The 21,226-nt window shown below is 42.9% G+C and overlaps 1 protein-coding gene and 1 long non-coding RNA gene across 7 annotated transcripts in view; one reads left to right on the top strand and one right to left on the bottom strand.

Annotated features, from left to right (window-relative positions):
• Nucleotides 1-584: 584 nt before the first annotated feature.
• LOC103678475 lies at nt 585-21,135 on the bottom strand. Its single transcript, XR_572691.2, has 3 exons — nt 21,058-21,135; nt 4,080-4,235; nt 585-1,347 (listed from the first exon to the last, which is right to left on the bottom strand). It is a non-coding gene; the product is annotated as an uncharacterized LOC103678475 (long non-coding RNA).
• The window catches only part of ZBTB38 (zinc finger and BTB domain containing 38), an 87,156-nt gene continuing 68,947 nt past the window's right edge, over nt 3,018-21,226 (top strand). For 2 of the 6 annotated variants that reach the window (XM_040636738.1, XM_040636737.1), the window contains exons 1-2: nt 3,018-3,536; nt 4,728-4,802. The gene's annotated coding sequence lies outside the window, so the exon portion shown is untranslated. Of the gene's footprint in view, nt 3,537-4,727; nt 4,803-20,817; nt 21,189-21,226 lie in introns of those variants that run through there. The other 4 variants (XM_008707848.2, XM_040636736.1, XR_572697.2 and 1 more) reach the window with 4 other exon arrangements.

Genomic DNA, 21,226 nt, shown 5'->3' with positions numbered 1-21,226 from the left:
CCATGCTGGGCATAGAACTTACTAAAAAAAATTTAAAATAATAAAATAAATAGAATTTTTAAAAAAAGAATGAAGTATGGATAGATTCTACAACATGGATAAACTTTGAAAATATTACGCTAAGTGAAAGAAGCCAGACACAAAGGCCACATATTATGTGATCCCATTTATATGAAATGGCCAAATCTATATGTAAATCTATAGAGACAGAGAGAAGATTGTTTGCCTAGCACTGGGGGGAGGGATGGTACATAAGTGAGGAGTGACTACTAATGGGCACATAGTTTCTTTTGGAGGTGATAAAAAGCTTCTAAAATTCTATGACAGGTCACAGAATTCTGTAAATATACTAAAATCCATTAACTTGTACACTTTAAGTGGGTTAACCTTATGGTATGTAAATTATATCTTAATAAAATGTGTTTCTAAAAAGTGAATGTTAGAGAAATTAGAGGCAGCAAGTGTAGACCAGTCTTATGAGGAATTCCTTGAACCCGTAAAGATTTAATTAATTTATTTTTTAATTACGAGTATATAACTGCATTTGTTGTAACAAAGGATTGTCCAGATGAGGTATAGGTTAGAGGGTGTCACTATATTTACTTCTCTGTGTCCCCCAGTAGATGTTTCGCCCAATTCTGATTTTATCCTATTAGAAGCAGCCTCAGAACACATAGTACAAGGCTCTGCATCTCACTTAAGCTTACTCATCATTTCTCCTTCTTTCCTTTCCTTTTCTCTTCACATTATCCTGGCCCCACAAGGTAAACTGAAAAAATAATCAGCCTCTCTTCATCTTATTAGAGAAATAACTACCTGTGTACATGAAGCAAGCAAGGCCACCAGGCCTTTGGGGAAGCAGAGTGGGGAGGTGCCCAGAGCCATTTTCTGCAGAGAGAAAAGGAAAGAATAAACAAGCCTTCTGCCAAAAAATGCCTGGAACTTAAATCGCTTTCCTCAGCTCAAGGTCAGGCTGTGTGTGGACTGTTGACAGTGACCCTGATGAGTTGTTGCTCCCTTAATTAAACGCATGTGGCTTTCTCTCTTCTGAAATTCACCTTTGCTAATTCCACCTGCCTGGGAAGTCAGACCCCCCCCCCCCCCAGCACAAGTGTAATTCCTCAGAGTGGCAACTGGCAGCGCTCCTAGGAACAAGGTAACTACAGGATGTCCCCAGTTATCAGAGGCATTGATCTCCTGAGCCCATGAGAGGGGTCTCATGACCACAGTGGAAGGAAGGCTGTGGAGTGGTGTTATTGAGGAGGCCAGTGACGACTCCCTCCCCCTCTTCAGCAAGGGGCTGGAAATTCCTGGCATTTGTCTTCCTCTTGGAATGAGACATTCACTCTAGAAGAATCATGGAAAAGTACAAATCATGAAATCAGAAACCCCAGAAGGAGAAGATACCTCCAAGGTCATCTTTATCCCAGGCCCAGATACCCCTGGAAGCAGATGTTCTCCTCTTGCCAGCCCTCCTCATCTTGGCTTGAACACAGCCACTGACAAGACTCGCACTCCATCCCGGAAAGGCAGCTGATGCCTGATAGGGCTGTGCTAAGGGCAGCGACTGCCACTGGCAGGTCCAGTGCTGTTCCTGTCACCTCCCGCTCCTCTCGTACTTGAAACACACCATTGTGCTAGCTCCTCCTCTAGCCCTTGGAGTCTTTGAGAGCTATCTTGTCTTTCTTCCCTGTAGTCTTCTTGCCTGTCCCAGACTAGGGCTTTGGCTGCACTGACCCCCCATGTATGCCCATTAGTCCAGGGGGCAACAAAGACAAGTCTGGGCCTCGACCCCTCTGACGTACTCTGTCCACTGTTCTCTCACACCCTGCATCCAGATCCCCCTGGCTTTGTCCTCCCATCCTAGCTTCTCATCCCCACTTGGACCTGACAGTGAACATGCCCTCCTGACCACTTTGCGTGTCCCACCAAGACTCAGACCTTGTGTTGACCCATCAAGAGTCCATGAGGCCCACTACTCTACGCAGATCATCCCTAATTGCTCCATTCCTTCCTTGTGCAATTGGTTTTAAGCCCCATCATTACCTTACCTTTGCTCACCTGAACCAGGCTGCCCTTGGTCATTATTCACACATTGACCTAAGCCACTCACCATGGTGGTTCAGAACACAGGATTTGAGATCAAATAATCCAGGCTCTGCCATTAACCAGCTGTGAGACTTTTGAGAAGTGTCTTAATCTCTCTGAGCATCCATTTTCTCATTTATAGAATTGGGAATAATAATAGTACCTAACCTCATAGCTTTGTCATGATAATAATGATAAATGAGGGGCGCCTGGGTGGTGCAGTCCTTAAGCGTCTGCCTTTGGCTCAGGGTGTGATCCCAGCATTCTGGGATCGAGCCCCACATCAGGCTCCTCCGCTAGGAGCCTGCTTCTTCCTCTCCCACTCCCCCTGCTTGTGTTCCCTCTCTCGCTGGCTGTCTCTATCTCTGTCGAATAAAAAAATAAAATCTTTAAAAAAAATAATGATAAATGAAATAATCTTTGCAAAGCACTTAGCACAGAGGCTCAAACATTCACTGCAAGTATTCAGTATATGTTTTCTACTATTTTATTTTACAATTGTCATCTAAACTTATCGAAATACATTCATCATGCGTTTACTGAGTCCCATGCCAGCACAGGGATATAAATACCCCTCTTAAAGAATGGTGCCCTCTTAAATCCAGGAGGTGCAAGCTCACACTGACACCCGGAGAGCAAGGAGTTGAGGCCTAGGGCCGTTGCACAAAGGCACTGACCGCTGGGCACTGCCCCAGAAATGTGACGAGAGCACCTTCTACCTTTCCACATGACTTCTAATACCACCTCTATCCCCTGCTTAAGGCAGCACCACAAGGAAAAAGGGGGATGCCAGAGGGAGAGGTGAGAAATCCCCAGAGAAACACCCTCTTCTGCTTCTCTCTTTGACAGAGTGGCCAGGCCTCTGCCATGCAGGAGGGTGACGTCCCTTGGGGAGGCCTTGCTGAATCTGCCTGTTCCGGAAGTAGGAAGGGCGACTGGGGGTGGGGAGACAGCAGGAATGTTCTCCTGGCTTGCTGCTCCGTACAGGCGAGTGTGCTGAGAGGAGGGCCTCTGGACATCAAAGGTTCCTTTTGTCCCCTTCCGAGTGGCAGGGCAGCCAGGCCGCTGGCGATGACTCAGGCCTGGCCCTGACGTCACCCACGCCCGGCCACTGGCCTCCCTCTGCAGCCAGGAAACTGGCTGGGGAGTGGCACTCGCAGCTGCAGCAAATCTCAAAATAAGGAGGCAACTGCCTCTCTCCTCCTCCTCTCCATCTCCCCACAGCACACCTTTCTTTTCTTCTTCTTTTTTCTTTTTTTAGCCTCATGGAAGGTTTTGCTTATAGATCAACTTTCAAAATGTAGGAAGTCAGAATGGGTGACATCATCAGAAAAATATGTGGAGCTGATCTCAACAAGAAGTGAAGAACCCAGAGCAAGAAAGCGGTTATAACTCCTGAGCCCAGGGAGTTGGCAGCGTCTGGGTTTCAGAGGAGCCAGCGTCTCCGAGTAAGTGAAGGCCCACCCCTGGCCCCCCTCACTCAGTGCCCTACACTGTGGGGCGCCATCTTGTTTCCTGACACCTGTGGCTTGGCAGGCCCCAGCCCAACGGGAGGGAGTGGGGATGCATTTGGGAGACTTTCCAAAGACAGCACCAAAGGGATTTTATCTGATCTCTCTCTTCTCACAGGACCAGACAAGAGTGCCTTTCCTCTCAGAAAAAAAAAAAAAAAAAAAATATATATATATATATGTGTGTGTGTGTGTGTGTGTGTGTGTGTCTGAGTGTGTGTGTGTGTGTGTGTGTACACGTATGTATATGCTGAAACCCTGGGAAAATGGCCCAAGTCGTCCCTTCCCCGGTCAACCCTCTTGTTTTGTCTCCTCTTCCTCCTCCCGCCCTAGTGCTCTGTTTTGGACTGCCAGAATGTTTGTTCAGAGTTCTGAACTGTTTGCTTCCTGGATCTTAAACCGAGTAATCAGACACAAAAAGAAACCCTGTTCTAGGCAAATACGTGCCCTATGCCGTCAAAAAGTATTTTTGCACTTAACCTGGTAAAAGATGGCAGCTCTGGTAAGAAAACATCCACAACCCGCCTTTCCAGAGTGTGTTTCTGGTTGCCTCAGATTGTTCTGGTCGCGCACCTCCATTGTTTCATCACCGTGTTTATAGAGACTTTATTTTAATTCCGACTTGTGCCATTGCATCTGGAATGATATTAAACACAAAGACAGATACAATGTATCTCTGATGTCTGTTTTAACATCACCTAAAAAACTTAAGTCTGTGCATAGCCTATAATTTTACAAGCTCTGAAAGTTCCTAACCAAGAAAGTTAAGTTCCTGAGAGCAAAGTTTAAATGTGTACATAAGAACTGCAGAGCCCACAGGCAGTCATACCTAGTGTTCCTAGCCTCCAGTGTCATCCCCTGAGTCAGCACCTAGTCTTTGTATAGCTTATTTAGCAGAGTAGAATCGTGCTTTATAAATTCTATTTTATAATGATTGGAGGGGGATGTATTTTTTAAAATTTCATTTTAAAGGCAATAGGGAAGTTTGTCATTTACTGGAAAACAGTGGCAAATTCCATTGTAATCTGACAACAACCTATAGAACGTAACCATATATTTGTTTTGTAACTCTAATGTCTTTGCTTTGTACATCTTACATTTCTTTTTTGTTTTATTTTAATATATCAGGTTGTCTTGAAGTGAGACTCTGCTAAATTTCTGCTCTTCTGGCTTTAAGATCTGAATGCTGTGACCACTAATTTGGTGAGTGTCATTTGCCCCTAATGGCTGCTTAAATTTAAGTTTATTAATTCTATTCCCTTGGTTTATAGTAAAATTTAAGGAAGGGGGAGAAAGCATAGGAACTTCCGCACACAAGAAAAACAGCTGTATCCAAAAGGACATGTAAGCGTTAGTATAAGCTAATTGCTGTAATGGACTGAAAAATGTATAATGGCTCAAACACAACACAAGTTTATTTCTTGCTCATGTAACAGGGTGTAATAGGGCAACTGTAACACGTTCATTCAGGGCTACAAATGGAGAGAGTCTCCACCTTCTGCAGCGTGTGGTTTTTAAGGTCACCTGGAGTGTCTCCACTCCCCAGTGGAAGAGCAAAAGAGTGTGAAAAAGTGCACATGGAAGGTTTTTACAGGCCATGCCTGGAAGGGATGTACAACGCTTCTGTTCACGTTCGCTTGACTAAAACTCAGTCACATGACCATGTCTAACTGCAAAGGGGTCTGGGAAATGTAGTCCCTGGGGAGGCAGCCACTTCCCAGTGATGGCTCTGGAGAGTTTCTCGGTATGAGGTAGTCCTCTCTGGCACAGCATGATAAAGAATTTAGAGATGCTCAAGGATAAGAGGGCAGAATGAAGCCATGGGAGAAGCAAAAAATTTTCAGATATTTAGTATTCCCTGACCAACTTTCTTAAGTAACATTTGGCCATATCGGCAAGGAGCAGTGAGTGAGATTTTCCTAGATGCTTCTGTTCTTTCCAACCCTGAACCTTTATATGAGCACTACCATGCTGCCAGTGGCTAGTATACGAGGAAAGACATTCTTCCCTTTATTTTCCCCTCCAGGATCCTCTTGGTCTAGGACCATTTTGGCTTTGTTTCCTGGTTTTGGGTCTAATCCTGCTCGTTGGAATTATCGAACAGAATTCTGTCCCTCCAGCTTTGAGCCCCAAGCCTATTGGAGAGCTCATGGTTTCTTTAGTTCATGGTTCTGTCTGCTCCTGGGAACTTTCGGAAGCTACCCTGCCTGATCTACTCCAGATCTTGGCACACTTTTTAATCTTGTGTCCATTGGTGGGGAGGTGGAATCCCTGACTAAGATGGGATCTTAAACCAAATTATTAGATAACCATTTAAAAGTAGATTAAAAAGGTTGAGGCTGGAGAGAATAGTGCAACCTGAAGGATTTGATGCATAATTCTAGCTTTTTCTTTTCAAGAAAAGTTTCAAAACGTATACTGAAATAATGAGTGGTAAGGCCATAACCCCTGTTTGGAGAACTCTGAACTAATTTTACATTTTATGTAGCCTTTTTGCCATTGTTGGTCTTAGCGCAGAATTCCCCTGCTGGTAAATATCAGAAACCATATGGTGGGTGCCTTATGATGCCCCTAAGGCGTCATAAAGACCTCCAATAAAAGTGGACTACATGTGCTTGCTTCAGCAGCACGTATACTAAAAATGGACTACAGTCTTTGCCTGAGCTAGTTCTCTAGTCTTGTTGTCAATATCTGGCCAGACATGCTGGTTTCTGATTGAATTTTGCCCCTGGACTTGACATTTCTGGCACCCACACCCATACCCTGGAGAACACACATTGTCCATTGTGTGGGAAGGCCAGCTACTGGCCAATTTGACACAGCCTCTCGGGCTCTCACGGAGCCTGGTGCCTGGCCTAGTCTCCTATTACTGCTACCTTGCCTCTGCCCAGGGCCCTCACATCAGGAGTGGTCTAAGGAACAGTGGAACAGAATAAGTTGATTGGTTACAAAAATGCTTTAATCTTTAACAGTTCATTGGCTGTGCCTTGGTTGGTCCTGGAAGTGTCTAGGGAACCGAGAGCTTGTAGAGGAAGCTAAAGAGAGAACCAAGTTGAATGGGGGAATGCAGAGTCTGCTTAGGAGGGTACAGCCAAAGGAATAAGTTGACAACAAGGGCTAGTTTTCAAAAGCTAGAGCCAAGTGGGGACAATCTGTTGCCCAAAGTCCCAGTCTAATGGGACTAAGGGCAAGGCCAAAGGCCACAGTCGAGGAGGAAAGGTGTTGGGGTCCATTCACTTGGGAGACTTGGTGGTCACAGTTTGTTAATTTCAACTGCATGTGATAATGACTCCTCGAAGCACTAAGTATATAGGAATTGACATACGAGTATGTGTGTGAAGGTGGTGGGCTGGGGTCAACCTCCTGATTTCTGATGTCTAGCTACCTTGATAACATGGCAGGGAGGGATGTGGAATCGCCAAATCAGAATTTCCATACTGTCAGCACCATTCCTCCACAGCATTGGTACAGCATGCTGGGTGACCTCACAGACACACCCATAAGGCAGGGGTAACAAGTATACGCTTTGTAAATATTTTGACCTTCAACATTTTCAATAGTGTCAAAGTAGACATTATGGGAAAAACTTGACTTTTCTTGAGCTTCCTTAACTTTAATCTTTTATTTTATTATTTAAAAAAATTTTAATTCCATGCAAGGGGTATAGTTAAAATTTGGGGCACCATAGTCTTTTTGGAGCTTAGATCACCTGAAGAGCTTAGCTTGGACCTGTTGATCTGTGATGTGCAGACATGAACCGAGCACAGCAGGCTGATATAGGTAGTGCCTAGACCTGTTGGTTATTTTTAAACCCAGAGGTTTTATTGTTTTCATAGCACAGAAGTACAAGCCCCCTTCTTACTCTGGGTCAGCATTTATGAATGTTCTTTTACTCCCTTTAGAGGGTTTTGCAATAAGGCCACGTCATATTCACCAAAGCTAAGAATTCATGGTAATAGGGCTTTGTAATTTCTCTTGCTGAAATCCCCCGATTTCTTGTCAAGAACGAAGTTGGAAAACACCACACTTGAAAACTTCACGGTTTTGTTTTTAACTCAAGAAGCCTCTGCTTTTCATCAGAACTTGAAAGCTTCCTCCCGCCTCCAAAATGGTATTTTTAAAGGATGTAAAACTGAGATTCTGTCAGGATAAATAAAGCAATATATGTGAAATGGTTTGGGCAACTTAGAACAATGTATGACAAGTCAAGGTATTGATGAAAATAATTGTAATTATGGTCAGCATTGGTGTTTTAGCTTTTGATAGTGGTATTAATATTGTAGGTCTCATCATTTTAAATTTTTTGTCTCTTTTTTTTAAAGATTTTATTTATTTATTTATTCATTTATTTATTTGAGAGAAAGAGAGAGAGAGCACAAGTAGGGGAGAGCACAAGCAGGAGAGAGGGAGAAGCAGGCTCCCTGCCAAGCCTGACTCCAGGGAACCTAACTCGGGGCCCCATCCCAGGACTCTGGGATCATGACCTGAGCTGAAGGCAGCCGCCTAACCGACTGAGCCACCCAGCTGCCCTCATTATTTTTTTTTTTGTCTTTCTATTTTTTTTTTTAAGATTTTATTTATTTATTTGACAGAGAGAGAGACAGCCAGTGAGAGAGGGAACACAAGCAGGGGGAGTGGGAGAGGAAGAAGCAGGCTCCCAGCGCTCCCAGTGGAGCAGGGGGCCTGATGTGGGGGCTGGATTCCAGGATCCCAAAGTCAGGCTCTGAGCTGAAGGCAGACCTTAACAACTGAGCCACCCAGGGGCCCTCATTTTTTTTTTTTTTTTTGTCTTTCTAAATTGACTTTCATCTGCGATCCTTAGTACCACTCCCTAACTAGCACAGCATGTGCTAGTTATTTTTTTTTTAAGGTCGTTTGGAGAGGTCTGACTGTAGGCCAGATGCCTAACTGAGAGGCTTCTAATCTTACTTTGAGAGAGGTTTTGACCTGGGGCGGGGGGTGTCACTGAAATCTCTGCGAGAGAATGGAAAACCAAAAGCAAAAACAGTGTTTCCTGACATTCTAGGGGGCTCCCAGTGCATTGGCCACAGGAGGCTTTGAAACCACTCCACAGAAGCATTGTGCTTGGGTAGTGTCTCCCAAATGAGAATGGAGTCCATTGCCTGTCCAAAAGCCCCTAATCCTGAGTGCAGTCGTCTGCTTGGTGTTATGGGGCGGGGGATTATACACAGAGTCAACAAGCATGAATTCAACCCAAGAGCAGTAAAGAAGGCGTTACTTAAACTATGAGCTCCCCTCTGTGTCCCAGATCCTGTAGTCTGTTATCTTTGAATGTAGTGGGCAAGTAGTATCTAGTGAAAGGACTTTCTCATTGACCCCAATTCCTTGGCATCAGCTATACCAAGGTACTTCACAAAAGAGAATGTAGCTTAAAATTCACCCCAGGCACCAGACTGAGTCTGAATCATACTACAGCAGCCAGGCTACAACTGGCCTGGACTCCTAAGACACCTCTCTTCCCTCCATGTTCACTCTACATGAGGCAAATTCCTTTTTGTTTCTTTTAAAATATTTATCATTGTTTCTCAAATATGAAGTCATAACTAGCTACTATACAAAATCTGGAAAATACAGAAAAATGTCAGGGAGAAAACAACAGTCTCCAATAATCTAACAACTAGCAACAATTCTGTATTAACATTTTGGAAAATGTTAATCTTTCCAATTTTTCATACATATATAAATATATATATATGTATATATATATGTATATATAAATTATTTGACATGGTATTTTATATGCTTTTTTTCACCCCACTTACAATTATGTTGTAAACGTTTTTTCCAAGTCATTAAATGGCCTATGAAAATTTGATTTTTAATAGCTGTGTTTCCATTGCACTGATATGTCTTACTTTATCCGTTCTTTTTTTTTTTTTTTTTGATGGGCATTTTGATTGCCTGCAGTGTTCTGCTGTTGTCAATCTGTAAACATTCTTGTAGATAAATCCTTGTGAACATCTTAGGGAGAATTCCTAGAATTGAGTCAGTAGGTCAAATGACCTGTTTTTAAAGTTCCTGACGCACATTGGTAAATTAACCTCCAGAAAGACACCAGTGTCTATTTCAAAACCTAAGTCCTGTTCAGGTTCTCATATTAAAACACATGCTCCTAGGCCCCAGTGGCATCAGAAGCTCTGAGGAGGGAGCCTAAGAATATACTTTTTAATATACCCTCCTAATCCTTATGCACATTAAAGCCTGAGAACTGTTGATATACTGCATCCAATTCCATAAACATTCATTTCAGCAAACAGGGAACCCTGAGATAGTCTATCTAAACCAGAATTTAACTTAAAGGCTCTTTTTTGGCCTCTGAGTTTTAGATTTTTTCCTTGATTGTGGTATGGTATAGTTGAAAGATTGTCAGCTAGGGAATCAGGAAAACTTACTGTAAATGTAAGGTAACTGAGACCCAGAATGGGTCATTTACTTCCAGGTGGTTACCCAGAGATTAAGTGGCAGAAGTAAGACTGGAACTTGGTTAGACAAAGGGCCCAGATCCCCCCACCCTTGGGGTAGCAGAGACAAGGCACCAATGAGAAGACAGATTCCTCAGGTGAGACTCTGCCTCAGCCAGAAAACTTTTATCTGCCTTCTCATAAGCAGGGCCATATCTCAGGATACGTGTGGGCAGCCCAGACCCCATGAGGGGCCCACGTGCCCACCTTGGTTGCCTAATTAAGCCAGACCACTGTGTGCCCTAAGCCCTGAAGCGGTAACATGGAAGCTGAACTGAGGAGGACATGGGGCAGCCACAAAGATCCATGCACAAGAGCAGAGTAGGAGATGGGGTCCCAAGTCAGAAGGCAAGAGAGCAGAAACTCATATTGTGATCAGATTTAGGTCAAGGCAGGCATGAGCTGAAAAAAAGACAAAGCCAGAGCTAGAGGGGAGCTGCATGATTCAGCCTCAAGGATGGGGTCCCATTACATAACTTCATAGTCTGGGAAGGTACCTGCCCCTAGCTGCACCTGCCTCTTTAAATCTGAGAGGTGCTGAGCACTGGGCTGCCTTCTGACAGCAGGTAAATAGAAGCACCTGGCCGAAGGAGGGGCAATGGATTAGAGAAGAGGCCCCTGAAATTGGGAAATTGGGAAAATTCTGTTACAACAGAGAATATAGTAAACAAACAACTACCAAATTTAATTTTCTTTTATCACCTTCTAAGAGGATGTATGACCATCTATCTTGTCTGCATAACTCTGCTCAAGCCGATTAGACTTCACCTGATGGCATATGGCTGCCCCTCCTCATACTACCACCCCAGCTTCTGGAGGGCCTCCCTCATATCATTTGCTTTCAAATTCAGCCTTCACAAACTGTTCAGCTCCTGATAGTTCCTAGTTCATGTTCATGTTCAGGTTCTATAAATCACCATTTAGTTTCCTCCATGCTCAAGCCCACATCTTTCTCCTATGACTGCACCAGGTGAAGGGCAAGAGCCAGAACCGGAAGGAGCACCTCTGCTGCAGCCCTTATACATGCTTAGGTGGCTGGGAATTTGCCTGTGATCACCAAGCTTCACTGCTTCTGTGCAGAGTCTTCATTATCTCTTAGCTGATCTCACACAGGATCACTGCTCTCCTGATTTTTGGCCTTGGGTCCAAACTCAGAGAGCCAGGGTCAGGAAGAGTATGGATTCTGGGGAAGTCCACTACGTCCCTTCAATCAGGGGTACAACAGATGAAGGGTGACCTCCCAGACATGGCTGGAACAGTTCAAGTCATTGCTCTGATGTTGGCTCTATGCAAAGCCCATCTCCCTGGCATCCTTTACAACTTCCTTGGCCAAGGCACCTCCTGATACTTAGAGTTCTAATTACTGACAAGACCTGGATTCCTGGGCCAAGAAGATTCATGTGGTGGTGACGGCAGTGCCTCCAGATCTAACCCCCAGGAGGTAGATGTTGGATTCTGTGACATCCAGACAAGGTGTCCACATGCTGCCAGTGAATCTTAGATGATAAACAGAGTAGGAAGTCCAAGGGCAGAAAGAGTTCAGTGGGGCCTGTGATCTGACAAGGTGCCACTGGTGATCCTTTTCTTCCCTGTCTATGCTGACTCCATGTCCACTCCCCACACATCTTGCTAATGAGTAGCTAACTTTAGGAATAAAAAGCATTCACACAGTCTCTGGCCAAAGCTGCTGGACAGCCCTGGCCCAGACAAATTCTGTCTCTGCTCCATGGCTGTCATATCATGGCTTTCATATCACCTCCTGGGAGAGTGACACTGGTACCAAGTCTGCCTGTTGGGCCAAGATGTACTGCCTCAAAGAAGCCCAGCATCCCCAGATGGTGATGTCCCTCTATTGCGTTCAGGAGCAACTGGACAAATCTGAAGACTCACCCAGTATTAAGAGCCCCATTTTCCATCACTGAAATGCCAGACAGCTCAAACTGCTGTGTAGGCAAGTATTAGGAAAGCTGGAACAGTGAGAGATATCTGAAGCCACCCCACCCAAGCTCTGAAGCCACCCCCTCACCACTTGACTGCCATCTTGACTGGACCAGCAAAAGGAATCCCTACACATCTATCAGAATGGCTAAAATGACAAATGCTGATGTTCCCGTATGCTGGCAAGGATGTGGAGAAATTGGATTGCTTATGCACTGCTGGTGGAGACATTAATGGTGCAGCCACTATGGAAAAGAGTTTGACAGTTTTTATGAAGTTAAACATACATTTACCATACAGTCCCACTCCTGGCTGTTTACACAAGAGGAATGAAAACTTACGCTCACACAAAAGGCCATATATCAATATTCATAGCAGTTTTATTTCTAATAGCTTAAACCAGGAAACCAGCCAGACATCCCTCGAGGGGAGAATGGATAACAAAACTGTGGTACGTCTGTACCATGGAATTCTATTCAGCAATAGAAAGGCACACACTTTACATACAACTGGAATGGATCTAAGGGCATTATGCTGGGTGAAAGAAAGCCAATCTCAAGGGGTTACATACTGTATGATTCCATTTATAGCATTCTCAAAGAGACAAAATTATAGTGATTGAGAATAGATCAGTGCCAGAGGTTAGTGCTGGAGGAAGGTGTGACTCTAAGAGGGTTAGCATGGGATTTCTTTGTGGTGATGGTGGTGATGGTTGTGATGATGGCTACTCCAATCTATACACGTAATAAGATATCATAGAACTACACACACACACACACACACACACACACACACACAGCAGGTAAAAACTGGTGAAACCCAAAGAAGGTCCCCACCTGAATTAATATTACACCAATTTCAGTTTCTTGCTTTAGACAAGGTGCTACACTCGTGTAAGATATTCTCCTTGGGAGAAGCTGGGTAAACTTATATAGTTACTGTCCTATTTTTGCAACTTTTTGTGACTCTTAAACTATTTCCAAAAATGTCATCAAAAGCAACTTCTAAGAACTTTTTTTTTAAGTTTATAAAAGGGGGAGGGTGTTCCCTGCCCCAAGAAAGAGGGATTCGGTGGCTGGCCTCTCTTTTATGAGGATCTCCTATTGTTTATTTTGCCACTTTCTAATTTATGAGTAGGCTTCTACGGCCTCAACCTCTGCTTTTCAGAGACAGCCCATCTCAGATAGAATCCAAGCTCAAGTACTCCAGCACTGAGTGTGAATATGCCCCCTTCCCCTCCCTGAGACTTGTAACTTCAAAGCGAGGTAAAGACTCAGAGATCTAAGAAATGGTCTCACGGTGAAAATCTAGGACAAATCATCCTTCTTGCTCCCGCACAGTGATTTCTTTTCTGGAATGGCTCTTTGTCTTCTCCGCTCTTCATACAGATTATTCTCTTCACCTTTGCCAAACGGCCCCTCCTCTAATGGGAGGAAATTAACCCTTCTTTGCCCCCTTTCAATCTCATTCGGCTGAGGGCTTGCTTACAGCCACACTGCTCTCCTGAGGCTTGTGCCACGGCTGAATGCTACAGCAGGAGATGGCTGCCTTCCCTTTGAAGCATTTACGCCTCTGTCGAACACCTTTTTGCCAGATTGGGCTGTGGAAAGGACGGTTGTGAAATTAAACTTATGGTGAGCTGCCTGGGTTTGCAGTATGGAATTGCACCAGGCCATGGACATTTAGGTCAAGGGGGTCCTCTGTGCTCACTACCTTGAGGGCCCCATCTTAATGAAATTCTAGCATTATTTACTCCCTGGCTTTAAGGAGGGGTCCCCAGCATCACCGAAGATGGAAGCTGAGCATATGGGGCCGATCACGTGGCATCCTGTCCGGATATGACAAGACACTCACACATAAGCCACTGTCCCCCAGGACTGGCCTCAGCCCCCAGTTTCCTGCCATGTGTTATTACGGGGACTCATCTCAAGGGACCACAGTGAGAAAGGACATAGGTGTGCCGTTCTTGGGCCTGGCAGGGGGCTATAGATCAGGACAGTGTGCTAGAAAGGTGACAGTTTGAATTGTTGATCCTCAGTAGGCGTTGGTGAATCTCCTAGCTTTGCACCTTTTGGTTTCAAAACCATTCTGAACAACGGAAAATGAAACCTGCAACTTATTTTTAGCTGTTCATGCTAACTCATGAGATTTCTTTTTGCAAACCAAATAGGATAAGGCAACTTCAGAGGGCTAAACTTAATCTAATTGACTTAACTAGCAATCAAGCCTCCTTCTCTGCTATTTCTCAAGTGACACTTGGTCTCAGGTGATATATTGGCCAGTATTTACAGTTTTGCTTAAAATTATATTTAGTTGAGCTTAAAAAATTTAAACAAGTATACTATAACATTTTCTTCTGAGAGGAATTGAGAAACAAATTATAAGCCCTGTTACTAGAATCTGTTAATTAATTCGCTTATTCCATAACCATTTATTAAGTACCTATTTACATGAAAGCTTGGAATTTTTTTATTAATTGGGCCAGTCTGTTGCATTACAAAGAGCAGAATACTAGAAATTAAGGAATAGGGCTTTTATCCTCATTGCTCGAGGTCTTCAGATATAATACTGTCTTTGAACCTGATTTTCTTCACTTCCAAGAAAGGGTTGAGATGGCATCCTGCAAAGTGCCTCCCCATCCTATCGTTCTATGAAACGTGCTCAGACACTGAGGGCCGAGGAAATGTTGAGGCTCATTTTGGAGGCAGTGGTGTTGCTATCAGACTACTCTTATCTCTGTCTCCCCTTTCCCTGTTGTAGAAGGGACAGATTTAAGCAAAGCCTGTGGTCCGCTTGCCAGACAACTTGTGGCTCCCCTTGGTAAACAAGTGACTAAGTACTTGAAAGACTTCCTTAGGTATTTTCAGTCCCCAGGTCCACTCCTTAGTTCATGGAGCAAGTTCTCCTATTTTAGGAAGTGGCTTCATGAGACAAAGCTAAAGATTCCACTGACGGTTGGGGGAACAGAGAACGGACTCCCAATTTGGTGTTGGTCAGTGAAGAGCAGACCCATATGAGCCCTGTCCACTGCCCCAGACGATGTTCTAGGTGCCAGGGGAGATACACAGATCTTACAGGAAGCAAACCATTGACATGAGTAAAGGTAGATAATTCAATACAACAAAAACTTATTCTGCTTTTATCTTCAGTCCAAAGGAAGTGAAGATTCACTGAGGTTTGTTAAACTGCTCTGGTGAAATGAGGTGCACGGTTATGGCCTCTCTGAGCTGTGTCATTTATCTGAGAGAAGAGAAAGCCAATGAATTTGTTCCCAGGTACAGTCTTGGAGTATTTCTTGCCCAGGAGGAAAGGCTATCAGGAGAGGATTATGTTCTCACATAGGGTAGCTTTTAACAATCTGTGAGAATTCTTCCTCTTCCACTTTGGTTTACATCCTCACCCTCCCTCTTCACCCTACTTGCCAATCTCTCCAGAAAGAAGAAACTCAGCCATCTTGCTGAATATGTGTTTTGCCAATGCAGGATCTAGTAAAACCTTGTTGTTCTACTTGCTCTCCACTTGGGAAGCAGCAAGCAGTCGTGACCACAAATGAATGTGTGACTAGGGATGCAGCTCACAAGGGCTTTATTAGTGCCATATTACAAATGCACTGAGAAATAAAAGCAGGAACGATTCTGTTTCTAAAGTCAAGGTAGTGATATCAAAACAGTGGTGAGACGTGTTGAGGATATTCCCAGAGGAGAGTACTAGTTGGATTACAGGGGGGCAGAACGTGGTCCACCAGAGTCTCCCTTGCAGCCCTAAGTCACTTACCACCTTTTCTCTGTTGAAAACCACATGGTTCACATTTCTCTCCCCCCTCCAGCTCTTTCCTGGATGGTAACCTCAGTGTGGTCCCCAAGGTTTGCTGCCTTGTCCTTGCCATCAAATATATAGCCCTTTCTCATTGTTACAAGATGCTAGTGGATAGAAGTGAGACAGCTCGTTTCTAAGAATTGGAGGCTTCCCAGAGTTCAGATTCTTCAGTCCTGTCCGTCCATCAACCATTCACTCTACTGCCTCATGAGCACTGAGCAACATAATCCTCCTCTCATATTCCCAGGCAGAGTGGAGCTGATTAGAAAGCCCCGTTTGAGAGCCATCTGGCTGGTATATAAAATTACTGCCAATGAGCAACATAGTCAGCTGGCCACATAACCAGGAGGCAGGAGACTTGGAGTCCAGCTCTTGGCCTAACCGACCTAAAAAGCAAGCTAGGCTGGGTTTTTTAGAATCACAAACTGTTCAGAGCTGGAAGGGATCTTAGGGTCAAAACGTATAGGTGCTAACAGAGAGTTAATCACTAAAATGGTACATTTGAAACACTAACCACGGTTGAGGAAAAATCTCTTACTCAAAAGTTAGGCTTTGAAAAGTCGGTTTTTAATATATGTTGGGGAAGGGACTCATAACACCAACTTAGTTTATCTGTTCAGGACAAAAACGTTATTTGTGAATGGAAACCAGATCAGTCTTGATCGTTACACTGACTTTTCTTTAACTGATAATTTAAATTACAACAATCTAACAACCTGATAACAAATTTATTCACAAATGCTGAATATATGAGGTATAAAAGGGAACAAGATATACATTTTAATACAGCAAATGGGCAAACTCACTTATTAAATGTGTGATCTTGGGCAAGTGACCAGATCCCTCTCAGCCTCAGCTCCTCATCTGTAACAGGAAGTCACCTGGTGGAATGAAAGTTTTCCCACTTCTTTCGCCTCATAAAACATTTCCAAATTACAAGAAATCGCCGATCCAAGTGGCTAATCTGCTTTCTACTCTTAACTTTTCAACGTGGTCTAATTGATTCCTCCTTTTTAATTTTATCTTTTCCACCTGCTGGTCCAGCCTTTCTCCCGTTGGTGGCGTCCTAGGTACCCACAATGCCCAGGGCCTGGGAGGTTAAGTCTGGTTCATGTGAACAGAGTTAGTCCTAGCTTCAGGGAGTGGGGATCCCGTCTACCAGGATTCTGCACAAGAAGAAGATTCCTACATCAGGGCAGAATGTGGATGGAGGAGGTTTTATCCTCTGAGAATTGGTGGAAAGATCTAGACTTTGGAAATGGTCAGACTTACGTTTGAATCCTAACTCTGCTACGTACTATGTGATGAGAAATCCCAATTAGTTGCTCACCCAAATTTGACGATAACTAATGCTCACCTTGAAGGATTATTGGGTTAGAATTAAATAATATAATACAGCCAAAATATTGAGTATGTAGTAGGTTCTCAATAAATGGTAGCTATTACAGACTTAGCTCTGATCAAGGTAGAAAGCAGAAGTTCCTGCCTAGCTCTCTAGGCAAGATATAGATGTTCAAAATAGCATTGGACTTTCCAAAAAATTTAAGTTAAAATATCATCCAAAGCCATTTTTAGTCATTGATAAATTAAGTCACCATGTTGTTTCCAGGGCTAAATACATTCTTATAGACAGATGAAATAACCTCATAAATTTTCCAAACTTCTTAATTCTAAGAATTTAAACAAAAATGTTATATTTGCCGAACATTTCATTTGTAAAAATTTAGATGAGAATGGCCTAACCTGATAAAAATTTACCCACAACTATTGAATGTCCATATTAGGTGTAAAATGGAAACCAGCTGTAATTTTTAATGCAGTGAATGGAGTAAAGAAATGTGCAAACCAGTCCAAATGTTTATAAACCAAGGATTCCTCTGGGACTCAGTGCCCTGACTTTACTCTTTTTTTAAACATACAGAGTCAAGCTTTGTTCATACTTGAATTATGTACTTTGCATAAGCCATGCAATTTAACTTTAACCCACAGGACTGAAAATAAAATGAGCTCAGACTGCAGAACAACAAGACTGTGAGCAAGGAAGAGTGTTAATCAAAGTAAAAGACACACCCCTTACTGCTGCCTCTGTCCTCCTCTAGCCTGCTCCTACCAGATTATTTAGCGTTCCTTAGACTTGACTCCTCAAAGTGGCAGAGACAGGTTACAATTTTTATCATGAAAAAGGGACTTGTCTTTGAATGTTTGTGTATATGCCCTGAGGAACTTGATGAGTAGCACATGATTTTTGAGAAAATCATAAGTGAATGCATACCCTTGCCACTTGTAATCATGACAAAGCCTAAGTAATTCAGGCATGAGCATGGTTTGGTTTTTGCTTTTTGTTTTTTGTTTTTTTTTTTTTTTAAGTGCAAAACAGGATTTACTAGTTGAGAATGTCTGCCTAAACAAGCTCATCTATCTGAATGCTTTCAACTACAGTTCAAATTTGTTTAACACAAGCAGGTTTGGTAAATGGGCCAAGTTTGCTCATTGAGCATTTTTAGAACATCACAAAATAAACCAATACGTAGCTTTTAGGCTCATTTTGATAGAAGGTAGACAGAGAACCCACTGGGAGGTTTGGAAACCATTTGCCCTGGCGAGTTTTAAGAGTATCAGTAGCTGGGGTGCCTGGGTGGCACAGCGGTTAAGCGTCTGCCTTCGGCTCAGGGCGTGATCCCGGCGTTATGGGATCGAGCCCCACATCAGGCTCCTCCGCTATGAGCCTGCTTCTTCCTCTCCCACTCCCCCTGCTTGTGTTCCCTCTCTTGCTGGCTGTCTCTATCTCTGTCGAATAAATAAATAAAATCTTAAAAAAAAAAAAGAGTATCAGTAGCGGACATGACCACATTCACCACCATGTTCCTGGGAGGACATAACCCTATTCACTCATGTCATGAGTGCCTGATATGGATTACTGTCCTTGTCACTGTCATTTATTATCCCAGGCAGAGGAGGCAGCGACTTAGTTCTATGTGGTCAGAGTTAATTCTATATTGTGTTTATTTAGCCTACACGATAACAATTTGTGAGTATCTTCACACGATTGTCAGATGTTCTTACTGGGAAATATCTGAACAGACACAAATAGCATCAAATGCCTAGGTGTTCACTTCAGCCTCCTCCAACCCCACTCTAAGGACCCTGCTTTAGGGTTCAACGTATATTAAATTGGTACCTTGTAACTCAGCCTGAGAGTCTCTCTAATTTTTGACCCCCATGGTAAAAAGGAGGAATTAGCCTAAGGACACTCCATTCTAATTTTCTGTCGCTGTCGATGCTAACCAGAGCTCATAGAGCAATGTTGTGGGGGTGGGGAAGATGGTTCCACCATTGGTGTTAGACCAGGAGCTACTGTTTCCGTTAAAGCCACGTTTATTTCTGGAGTAGTTGTGGGGGAGAGATGTGCTCCAAAGAGAAGAGGATTCCATGTGGTTCAGGTATGACTGACCATCTGGACAACCCAACCCAGAGACTAAGTATACGGGATAGAGGTGGGCTGCTGCTTTCCACATATTGAGCTGAAAATCACTTGGGTTCTGGGGAAGGAGATAGAATAAAAGCTAGAAACAAAAGATCCGGTTGTGAAACCTAGTACCTAAGTTAAGATGTTTGAATACATTTTCTCCTTTAAAAAAATTCTGGGGAAATTGAATATTTTTGCTAACCTGACTATTTTTAGCCAGTCCTCATAGAAGATCGAGGCGCTGGGAAACTAGCAACCCCAGAAAATATTAATTCATTTTTGCACGTGTTAAAATTAATTAACATTAGTATATTCAGTGATACAACAAGGCAATTAAAGACTTTTGGAGAGATAAGAAGAAAAACATAAATATATATTCAAAATCAGGCTCATAGCATTTTATAAAAATGTTGGCTTACATCCAGGATCTAAGAGTGGGGGTGGGTATGGTTTCTTTGTAGCTGAAGAAAGTGGAAAAGACTCTGCTTTATTTCCTTAAAAATAAAAGACTTCTTGTTTTATACAGCATGGTAAATGAAATGCTTTTCTGTTTTTTACCTGCTGCAGTTTCTGGAGGAAATTTTTCTAGCAAGCTATGCTGTTTTCCTCTCTTCAGGGACATGGTGACACTGGTTTTGTAGCAAAACAGTATTTGCTTATTAGGCATTTCTTCAAAATCCTGAATAAGCAGCTCTTTCCACATTTTTTGTTCCACATGTTAAACATTTCATTGCAATTTGAGCTTCAATTATGTGTGTGTGTGTGTGTGTGTGTGTGTGTGTGTGTATTGATAGGAAGGATTGAAAGAGGATGCAAAAGAATTCTTGAAGGTTTTTTGTTTAAAAAAATTAATTCCTACAATTATGTATTGGACTTTCTACAGAAGGCAATTCCAATTTATTACACAGAGCCAAACTAGATCTCATCAATCTTAAGCGGCGGGGGTAGGGAGGTGGTATTGAAGAAGACGTGAAATTTGGTGTTTGAGTAGATGAGATTTAATTTTCGGAAAACATTTCACTCATAAAACGGATGGCACCCCAGTGTCAGCCCTGACCTCCATGATGTCAATGTCATCGTGCAAGCATAGCTAAGATAAGCCTCAAAGTAAAACAAAGAAACATTGCATTTCAGCACAACACCATTTCTTCTCTTATAGTATGTACTATGTTTATACATACAGCCTTTCGATATTCCTGTTAATGCCTTGTTACTTTACAATTTAGCTTTTGGAGAGGGAGGGAGGAGAAAAATCATTTTGCACGTTCTATGTTCTGAGCAAGCGCGGTAAGTATGCTGCTGCAAGTCTTAACATTATTTAGGTCAGTATCCTAAGGATAGCTTTTATCGTTCACGATGGTCAGCTATACATCCAAAGGAATTCAGCATCAATTTATTTTTCTGTACTGATTTTATTTGCTTCTAAGTTTAAGCAAATTCGTTCACATTTTAATACAATTGCAACTGAGGAGGTATCTGCCATTCTGTACTGCAGATACATTTAGCACGATACATTTACACGGCTTGTGGTTAGAGGTTATAGCACGGATACAGACAGCCCGATCATGCATTCTTCTACAAGCCTGCCGGCGTCATTGAGGATCTGAAAAATAATCTAGAAAAGCTATACCCTATATTATATTATTTTTTACTTTGCAATAGCATAACAGTTCTTTTGTTTTGTTTTTTTGTTGTTGTTGTTAGCAATTCTATGAAATTAATAGTCTAGAAAATGCATCCCAAACCAGATACATACTGTATTGAAAGCTTTCTTCAAGAAGAAGATATGACAGTATTCATTCCAGCTTATTTTCTTCATTAGCAAAAGGATTGCTTGATTCTCAGAAGCAAAAGGACATATTCATTGTGCAGCAGCTCTGCTTAAGTGTATGAAATGCCTTCTACTGTCTGGTTGCAGAATTTGG

This window comes from Ursus maritimus, unplaced genomic scaffold (genome assembly GCF_017311325.1).
Source record: "Ursus maritimus isolate PB19 unplaced genomic scaffold, ASM1731132v1 scaffold_20, whole genome shotgun sequence".
Lineage (NCBI taxonomy): Eukaryota > Metazoa > Chordata > Mammalia > Carnivora > Ursidae > Ursus > Ursus maritimus.
The sequence above is the reverse complement of the archived record's forward strand: the minus strand, read 5'-3'. Positions and strand labels throughout refer to the sequence as shown.